The sequence below is a fragment of the Primulina eburnea genome, unplaced genomic scaffold (assembly GCF_022965805.1).
Source record: "Primulina eburnea isolate SZY01 unplaced genomic scaffold, ASM2296580v1 ctg424_ERROPOS1667910, whole genome shotgun sequence".
In the NCBI taxonomy this organism is placed as follows: Eukaryota; Viridiplantae; Streptophyta; class Magnoliopsida; order Lamiales; family Gesneriaceae; genus Primulina; species Primulina eburnea.
The window spans coordinates 340,263-351,109 of NW_027331236.1; the positions used below are offsets into that span (position 1 = coordinate 340,263).

At 34.1% G+C, this 10,847-nt stretch overlaps 1 long non-coding RNA gene across 1 annotated transcript; it reads left to right on the forward strand.

Moving 5' to 3' along the window:
- Nucleotides 1–4,272: 4,272 nt before the first annotated feature.
- On the forward strand, nucleotides 4,273–5,351 carry LOC140821117 (uncharacterized). The gene is made up of 3 exons (XR_012115643.1): nucleotides 4,273–4,433; nucleotides 4,726–4,875; nucleotides 4,996–5,351. It is a non-coding gene; the product is annotated as an uncharacterized lncRNA (long non-coding RNA).
- The last annotated feature ends 5,496 nt before the right edge of the window (nucleotides 5,352–10,847 follow it).

The following is a 10,847-nucleotide window of genomic DNA, read 5'->3' on the forward strand; positions in this document are numbered from 1 at the left end:
TTTGAAATTTACTTTGTTAAGATTGTGCAAATGGATATGGTTTCAACCATATTAAATCTTTATATAAATTTAACTTTAATAAACCGTTTAGCATGAATAATGAGATATTAGTTTCTTGTATATATTTATTTCATCCAATGTCTGTCTCAAATTCTATAAAAGATTAAATATATAAATCATTCCGATACAAATATATTGAATATGATTAGTTGAGAAGAAATTCTCACATATTAATTCACAATCATCAAACTTTTTTTTAAAATTATAGCGCTAAAATTGAATTTGAATGACATTTAGAATATCAACAACCTAGTTTCATTTTAATGTTAAACTAGTATTATAAAAAATTATTATATCATATATATGTCATTTGAGATAAACGAGGATAACAACCTTCTGTCTTTAAATTGACTTCTTTATTTTGGTTAAGAAGAATGGTTATCAATAAATAAAATAGAAAAAATACCTAAAAAATTATACATTATTTTGTTTATCAAAATTTTAAAGAATAAATAAATTTTTTTCGTAAATTCATTTTTTTGTCATTTATTAGATGAATAGATTTTGACTAAAAAAATTAATTATTTTTTAAAAACATGTTAAAAAAATAATTAAAGTTTTAATTAAGATACATATTAATATTACTATTAATAATAATTTAGTGAAATCCAATATATATCAAAAATTCACTACGACACTGTACATTAAAAAAGTTGAAAAACTTAATATTATATTTTATTTAAAATATTCGAGAATAATGATAACTAAATAAATAAAATTTCACAAAACTCAAAACCATAATACAAAACAAAATGAAATGAAATGATACAATAAAATTTAATTTATATTTTCAAAGAACATCATATTCAAATTTGAATTTAACAAAAAATTGAAAAAAATCACATTTAATTACGTACTTATTTTCAAATATTTAATATGGAAGATTAATGAATTAATATTGATATATAATACATGTAAATTATCGTAAAAATCATATAATTAAAGTTATTAATTAACTAAAACTCACATAAACAATAATTTTTTTAAATCGAAATATCAATTTTTATAGATTTTTGTAATCAAATAAAAAGAACAATCTTTTAAAAATATTTAAAGAAAATAATATCAACTGTATAATAAGAAAAATAGCACTAAAAATAATATAGCATATTATAATTTTATCATGATTATTATTGTTTAAAAAAAGCAATTAAATATATATAAGATAAAACAAAACAAAATCTCATATTCTCGCCCCTCGATTCCGCCGACCTTATATATATTAGTATATCGACGCACAGTGCTTATATAATACTTTTTACAATTTATTTTATTTATATATATGAACTTACAAAATAAATAGAAATAAAAAAAACCCAAAGAAGATTTGAACCTACAATCTCATTGTTAGGAAATAAAAGCTTTATCCACTCAATTATATGTGATTTGCATTATTCTTTTAACAGTTTATTAATATATATAATTAGTAAAACTGACAATGACGCTAAAAGTTAGTTAGGGCTGTTGCTTAATAACTACCTTGTCATTCGAAATTCCAATGTTTACGCAACACAGCACGCTATCTGCTGATTCCGAGTCTTCATCACCATTAACGATGTCTTCTTAGACAATGGGAAAGGGAGGAAGGATCTTCTTTTCGGTGGTTTTTCTAGAATCGCCACAGGTATTATAGCCTTCATCTGGTTGCTTGTTAATGGCGGGTTTTTTTTTGTGTCGAAGCGATGACGGGCTGTCTTTCTGGGCTGTCTTTCTGCATCTTTAATCGGATTCTTCTGGGTTTATGTTTTTGTGTGTGTTTTCTTGTCCGGTTTCAAAATTTTATACAGTAGTAATCAGATGAATATTGAATAAAATTTCCTTCTTCAAACAGCATGAAGATGTCTTACCGGTTTCACATCGTCGGAGTTCAAAGACATTGAACAGAAAGAAGCCGTTGAAGAGTGAGGGTACTGTGGTGTCTAATCCAACCGGGTACTTTACCAAGTCCGAGCCTAAAGCTCGATCTTCTTGGTTTTCTTGCGTCTCTATCACAAAAAAAATTAGATCCACCAGTAATCTTTGAATCTTCACAGGTACAATGCTTTATATTTTTAGATTCTCTTTTTTTTTTCATAAATAACTTGAGTTTTTCGAACTACATTTTTTAATGGACTTTTGGTTACAGTTTTGAAAATTATTTTCCCTAGAAATTTTTTACGATAGTTTTTCCAACCACAAAGTTTAATGGACTTTTGAAAATTAGTTTCCCTGAAATTTTTTACGATAGTTTTTCGAAATACAGAGTTAAATGGACTTTTGGTTACGTTTTTTAAAATTAGTTTCCGTAGAAATTTTTTACGATAGCTTAGTTTTTCGAACTACAGCGTTTAATGGACTTTTGGTTACGGTTTTGAAAATTTGTTTCCCTAGAAATTTTTTACCATGTTGTCGAAAAGAACAAAGAAGCAAATATTATTGAAAAAAGTCAGCTATACCAATATTTGGAGCTAACCATAAATTTGATGCGAAAAAATCAACATCCACGATAGAGTGAAAGCCACCACTAAATCATAGAAAAAACTAAACAAATCAATATATGAACCTAGCCATTAATCAAATTTCAGATTTGATAGTTCAAATAGAAAAAATTAAACAAATCAATATGTAGACCTAGCCATGAATAAAATTTCAGATTTAAAAGTTCAATTAGTATATCCGTTCCCATGAATTAGCGGTTTATCTTTCGTATTAAAGCCAGAAATTACGTAGAAACTGATTTAGGCAATAGAAATTCAACTTGTTGACTAAGGTGGTTGGTGCTCTAACTTTTGAAACCTTTAGAAATCCTTAGGTGTATGTGTCATTAATTTTTTTTGCATAAATGTTCAATTTAACGATATCTTGCTAAATGTGTGTTTTACTGTCAGTTATGCTCAAATGTAAAAGTTTGGAAAATTGATTTGGATTGGCTTGAGTTTGGTCAAAATCAATTACTTTGCAGGCGCTATGCAGCTCTGTTTTTGTGAGATTTGACTTTGAGGCTCTTTGAAATATAGGAAATGGAATTTACTTGTGACTTAGGATTTAATCCACCCTTGTAGTCTAATCACATGTGCTCAAAGAAAAATCATATGAAGGTTTATTGAAAAAAAAAAGGCAGTAAGGAAAAAAAATCCGTACTGCTTTTTTGTTTGGAAAAAGCTACCTATGCAAATTGAAGGTTAGTGTGAAGCTCCGGTTGGAAAAAGCTACCTAACAAATGAAGGTATTAGTGTGAAGCTACTCATCATGTTGATTTGGAAAAAGCTGCCTATGCAAATTGAAGGTTAGTGTGAAGCTCTAGCCGGAAAAAGCTACCTAACAAATGAAGGTATAGAGTGAAAGCTACCAACCATGAACCATATAGATTTGGAAAAAGCTACATATACTGAAGATTGCAGGGTAAAGTTTGAACAAGACTTTCCATTTCTGTCTTTCAGTTAGCTGATTTTGAAGATCTTCCTCAAAAGATGATTGTCTAGTTCACCCACACACTTGATTTATACTTGACATTGAGTAGATCTGATTGTTTGATGAGTACGAATTTCTACTTTTGAGTATAACTTTGGTTGAATCCCCATTATGAGCATTGTTTTGTTGAAAATTGAAAAAAAAAAAAAAGCGGTTGTATATTTTGACAGTTGACACATACATCTGAGGAATTATCGGGGTTGAAAAGATTTAGCATCTTGCCTCTTTGGTTACTGTCAAAAAGTCGATTCATGTTAGCACCAAGGTTATTCAAAAGAAACTGAATAAAAGAGGACAATGCTGACTTACGACACCCAGACACACATTATAGTGTGTATTTACAACCCAAGAAATTTTACAAGAAGTTAGAGAATGGAACTTAACCTCATGGAAACCATTGGAAGACTACTTGTGTGTTTTCAGAAAAATATGTATACATTTTTTTCCAAAACAGACTATTCTTTCTGACAAAAACATTCATGATACTTTATGATTCAACTTGTTTTACCTTAGTTCCAACATGACTTCTCCATAAATCTAAGTATCGATCGTTTTTTGTCCTACCAAAAACTTACCGAGTGGAAGTTAAAGATTTAGATTCTATCATTCCAAATGCCTTATTTTGATCATTGACATCCAAGCTAGCCACATAGGACAAGGCGTTCTGCTGTTTGAGCAATCAATTGCCAATACTCGCTGGAGTACTTACTATAGTGCATTTGACGGAATACAAGACATTCCTCACAGGTGGTATCCAAACTCCAATATTAGAGCTGATTTTACGAGGTTTGTGTTTGTTTTTGCATGGATGATTGCGGATACCAGATTTTGGGCTAGCAAAGTTGATGCCAGAGAGCGAAGAAACATGTATGACTGCTAGAGTGCTCGGTACTTACGGCTATTTTGATACGGATTATACATTGGTATAAATATGCTTTCAAGTTTGAAGAAAATAAAATCACTTCTATCATTTTCTGTTGCAAGAACATGACAAGGACCAAGATTTTCAAGTGATTTAACTCCAAGATAAAAAATTTTACTCTATTTTTTTAATGAAGAATCTTAAAGATTTTTGGGTTCCCTATCCTTGACTTGAATTTCATCTAATAAATCGAAAAAGAGCACTTTTTTTTTCTCGTAATTAATGTATTTGGATGTTGATTAGAAACTAAGAATAGAAGGTCTATTCTAACTTAAATTTACAAAATGGCAAAGAGCAATTGAGCTATGGGAGTGCACATACCTTGGAAACAAACATGAAAACTCACTTTACAAAGTGATGTATACGTGTTTTGAGTCGTTCTGCTCCAGCTTTTGACAAGGAGGGCAGTAGACCTGAACCAAGGACCAAGTGAACAAAACTTGGTACTTCATGTACTTGAGAATCACCTGACTTTCTGAAGATCAATTTAGAATGTTCAGAAACCAGTTGAAATCATTACAAGCATTACCAAATTACCATTCATGTGCTTGAAACTTTCACAGGTTACACACATTCTGAATGACATGAAGAAGCTGAAGAAGGTGATTAATCAAGAAATGGAACGGGATAATACATGATGGAGTTGATAGTCATGTTTGCGAATTTAGTATCGAGATGTGTCCGGTTAGACATCATCAGAGAACTGCCCTCGATGTCAGAATGTGTAAAGGACCTTCGAATTATTAGGTACACTAATTCTAAAGGACTTGCGATGGCTATGCATACACTTGGAATGACATAAAAATTGTTGTTTTCAAACGGTATGCGGCACACAACATAGCTGTTAGTCTCCAATTCTTGAATTCCTATTACAGTGTCAAAGTGAATAAAAGATCGACATATCATACATGCCAGATATTATTGTCATGTTTCAGTAATTGTAAGTTTTCATGAGATAAATGTACGAGTGGGTCTCATGTGAGACGGGTCAATCATACTCATATTCACAATAAAAAGTGATACTCTTAGCATAAAAAATAATACTTTTTCATGGATAAACCAAATAAGAGATCCGTCTCACGAATACGACCCATGAGATCGTCTCACACAATTTTTTGCCTAAATGTACTTGTATATTTATGGAGAATTGAATATTTAATGCTCCATAGCTTCAGTGCCAGTGAAGACGGGTAGTTAAATGTATTACATATATAAAATGCATGTGAAATCAATTAAGACAGATAAAACTTTTTAGTTGTGTATTATGCTGAATCATCAACTGAAACACAATCGTGGAGTGTTCGAAACTTAGCAAAAATTAATATTGATTTTCAAAATATAACACACAGAGTAATGCACTCGTGTTGTTCATAGTGGCTAAGCAAGTGTGTTGCGCGTGTTAAAAATTATTTAATAAATAATGATTGAGTGAACGATTTTCTCTTTCAATTTTTTTTTTTTTTGGATTAAGGTATATACGAAATAAATTATAAGGTTTTTCAATAAAGAAGTTTTCATACCAAATTACCAAAGATATTACTATAATAACAACATTCTTAATAATGCAATAATAGATTATGACATGCTAGCTAGTAATAATGATAACTGATAAGAGCTTCATTTATGCAACGAGTATTCAAAGTTGAGACCAGTTTTATATATTCATTATTTTATGGCACTGATTATATATATTAAAAAACAATAATTATTTTGAGAGCGATCGGACCTTGATGTTTGATTGTTAAGTAGTTTAAAAAATAGAAGTTAAACCATTATAATTTAGTAAAAATAAAACGAGAAGTGATTGATTCATCCATTGGTATAGACTCACCTAATATATTTGGGTATGGTTGAGAAGACCATTGATACTATTTTGGGTTACACATTTGTGTTCTATTTAATTTTTCGTTATGAAATATTTTCCTGTTATATTTTGTCGAATCCACGTGGTTGGATTTCAATGGATTTGATTTTGGACATGGTCATTTAGAATTTATATTTTATATCTATATATCTTTCATAATTTTATCTCACAAAACAAACGAAAACTTCTGTATTAAATATTTATATATTTATTTATAGATTAGATGAACAAAACCATCAATTTGCTTCCCAATTGGCATTGTCAGGTAAGGATAGAATAGGACAATCACAAATGCATTGCGATTTAACAAAGACTGCTCTTATGCCAGCTATGAATTCGGAACTCCCCTTTTATGGGGAATATTTCTCCCTACCTTATGGAACACTGTCTCCATGAGAAGATCAAAGGTCCAATTTTAACCACATATATACGGGATCCACCAAATTCTTTAAAATCAACGGCCCAGATCCTGTGGGACACTGCCCCCACAGGTAGCATCGACATAACCCTTTTATCGATAGTAAAGATAATAAACATTATGTCGACGATCGTATACTAACACGATATTTGGGACATTCACTCGTCAATTGGTAGGCAAGAACTTTTTTGAGAGGAATGTGAAGCCAGAAATGGGCTACGGTGAGGCAACCCTACAAATTTAAGAGGTCAAACTTTAATTTTTTTAAAAGTTTATAGGTAAGAATTTTTCCAAGAATATATCGGTTGAGGGGCCTGTCTTCCATTCCAACAGTCTTCGCTTTCTATATCACTCTATTTTTTAAAGATTTTACAAGTAACTAAAGCCGAATTCTCCGAGAGGCGGCGCTTGAATGCCAAAGCCAAACAAGGAAGATAAATTTTGAAGATTTGGGTGGTTTGTTAGGAATCAAGTCGGAGAATCTATATTTAAAGCAAGTGAAGAAAGAAATACTGAAAGATTAATGATCTACGAGTTAAAAGTCTTTTTTTTTTTTTTTTGATCAGAAACTAATATATATTAGATTAATAATGTTAAAAGATTACAATACGAGTGGATGAGCCATCCACGAATTCGAAAACAACCCGTAAATGTAACTTGTTCAACAAAAAATATAACACCAATCCCTAATCAAATCAGATAATAGGTATGTCCGAAACTTTGGTACGCAAATCGTCCACGTCGCCACCCTGAATCTTATCTTCTCCCAAACGTCATCTCTTGATTCTTCTTTGTCACTGAATAATCTGTTGTTGCGCTCCAACCAAATCGACCAAAAAACACAGTGAACGATTATGTACCAGAAGTCTTTGAATCCCTTTCCTGTGAGAAATTCATTATCCAAAATGAACATATCTCTTGACGATTCTGGAAATGTCCACTCGAAACCCAAATGTTGCATTACCTTGTTCCAGACACTCGTTGTGAATGAACAGTGAAGCAAAATATGATCCTGATCTTCCTCGTGTTTCTTGCATAAGTAGCACCAATGTGGGTTCAAAACATGATCCGGCCGTCTCCTCTGTATGCTGTCACAAGTTTGCAGTTTTCCCAAAGCTACTATCCAGGAGAATACCTTAACTTTTTGTGGGATATGAACTTTCCAAATGTTGTAATAGTAGGGAAAGAAGGGGTGTGTAGTACTCTGAAAAAATGATGAGTATAAAGAACTGACAGAGAAAACACCAGATGAATCTCCTAACCAAACCCTGACATCCCCCGAACCCACACTCAAAGATACTGACTCTAAAACCCCTAAAAGATCAGTGAACTCACCCAACTCGACATCATTCAACCCTCTCCTGAACCTAATATCCCATGATATGACCGAATTACCTAGAGTACTGGACACCGTGAAGAACTGAGAGATAGGTTTGTCTCTGACAGTAGATAATGAATAAATGTGAGGATAAACAACTTTGAAGGACAATAAACCCACCCACCTATCCTCCCAGAACCTAATGAGATTCCCCCCCTTGAGCACCGTACTAATCAGTGTTTGACAAGTCGAGTAGGACCGAGAGATAAACTTCCAAGGGCTTTTAAAGGTCGTGTTCCTTGCGACCCTTAAGTCCCAGCCATTACTGTGAAATCCGTAAATGCTACCGACTACTGTTTTCCAAAGAGAGTTGTCTTCCACAGCGCCTCTCCACCACCATTTCCCTAACAGTGCCATGTTCCTCAGTCGAATACTGCCCAATCCTAATCCCCCCTTGTCTAACGGTTTACACACCTGATTCCAATTGACAACATGGTACTGCGAATCTCCATCGGCTCCATCCCATAGGAAATTCCTCATCAATGCTTCCAATTGTTTTGCCACTTTGTTTGGGACCTTGAAAATTGACATGAAGTAAGTAGGCAGTGAACTAAGGACTGATTTGATCAAAGTCAGTCGGCCTCCTCTTGATAAATAGGCTTTTTTCCAACTTGCCAGTTTGGTTGACATCTTGGAAATCACCGGAGCCCAAAACTCCAGCTTCGTTGGATTCCCACCCAACGGTAAGCCGAGGTATTTTATTGGCCAATTTTCTTTCTTGCAACCAATGGCTGATGCTAAACTGTCAATCTCTTCATCCAAACGATTGATTCCAAGCAAAAAACTCTTTTCTAAGTTGATTTTAAGTCCGGATTTAGAGCAGAATAGTTTGATAAGATCGACAACCGCAAGCATGTGCCTGTCAGTTTGAACTAAGAAGAGTGTGTCATCTGCAAATTGAATGTGCGAAACTTCCTTTTTGTCTCTCCCCACCACGAGCCCTCTAACATCATTACCCGTCCTTGCCTTATCCATCAATCTCCCCAGCCCATCTATCACTAAATTGAACAGAAATGGTGATAGTGGATCGCCTTGTCTAAGGCCCCTTTGTCCCTTGAACCTACCCCTTGGTCTGCCATTAATGAAAACCGAGTAAGAAACGTTACTGACACAACCCTTCATCCACTTCCTCCACTTATCCCCGAAGCCCTTCTTCTCGAGTACGAAGTCTAAAAACCTCCAATCCACATTGTCATAAGCCTTTTCCAAGTCGATCTTCAAAACCTACCCTTTTTTCTTTTTTCTTCTATACTCTTCCACCACCTCATTAGCAATAAGACAACAGTCAATTATCTGTCTACCTCGAATGAATGCACATTGATTTTCCGAGACTGTTTTGGATAAAATTTTTGTCAATCTTCTCGTCAATACCTTAGCCAGTATTTTGTACAAGCTAGTAACTAGGCTAATTGGTCGAAAATCTTTTAGCTTCGTTGCTTCTTGTCTCTTAGGGATGAGACAAATGTATGTTTCGTTCGTCAAACCATTAACGATGCCATCTGAGAAGAAATCAGCGAACACTTTTGAAAGGTCATCTTTTATTGTGTCCCAATTGGCTTGATAGAATGCTAAAGTGAAACCGTCAGGCCCCGGTGCTTTGGAGCCATCACAATCCATCACCGCACCTTTAATCTCCTCCTCCGTGAATGGCAGCTCCAATTGGTCAGCATCAGCAGTAGTTATTGGCGCCCAATCCACCCCATCAAATCCCGAACCATCCCCTGCCGATGATTTGTACAGATTTGTGAAAAAACTAATTATTGCATTTTGAATTTGAGCTTCATCAGAAAGGAGAGTCCCATCTTCCAATTCAACCTTATCTATCACTGCTTTGTTCTTTCTGTTTTGCAATAACGAATGAAAAAACTTAGAATTTTGGTCCCCATCTTGCATCCATTTCACTTTGGCTTTCTGACTTTCCATTTGTTGCTTTCGAATGATCAATGTTTCCAACTCACAACGTGCTTCCCGTCGCTGCTGATTTAGGTAAATTGTCCAGTTACCTTCCGTTTCTTGTGCATCTAGATGTTTCAATTTATTACGCAGCTCTGAAATTTTAACATGTACGTCCCCAAAGACGTCCCGATTCCATGCTGTAACTTCCTTCTTAATGTTTTTAAGCCTTAGCATGAATTTGTACCCTTCCCAGCCATGAATCGTTTCACTATGCCACCACGTAGGTAGAGATTCTTTAAAGTTCCTATGCGTCAACCAAACGTTCTCAAATCTAAATGGAGTTGGACCCCATTTTGACTTTGTTGTGTCCAATAAAATCGGGTAATGATCCGATGTAAGTCTTGGGAGAACCGTCTGTCGGAAAGTGGGGTATAATTCCTTCCAACCCTCGGAGAATAGGTACCTGTCAAGTCTGCAACAAATCGGATTATCCCTGAAATTTGACCAAGTGTACCTAGCATTTAAAAGAGGTGGATCTTGAAGGCCCAGCTCCTGTATCAGATTATCAAAGCATTGCATACTAGTGGTGTATGAGTTGTTGTTTAACTTTTCACTCAGATTCCTGACAACGTTGAAATCTCCACCAACACACCATCTGTCACCACAGATCGAATACAAACCAGCTAGTTCATCCCATAGCAAATCCCTAGTCCTTGAGTTACATGGACCGTACATAGCAGTAAACCACCAAACCAACTCGTCTTTCCAATGAATTTGTATCGAGACAGAAAAGTTCCCAACTAAATTGTCACAAACTCGGACCACTCTAGGATCCCACATCACCAAAATACCTCCTGAT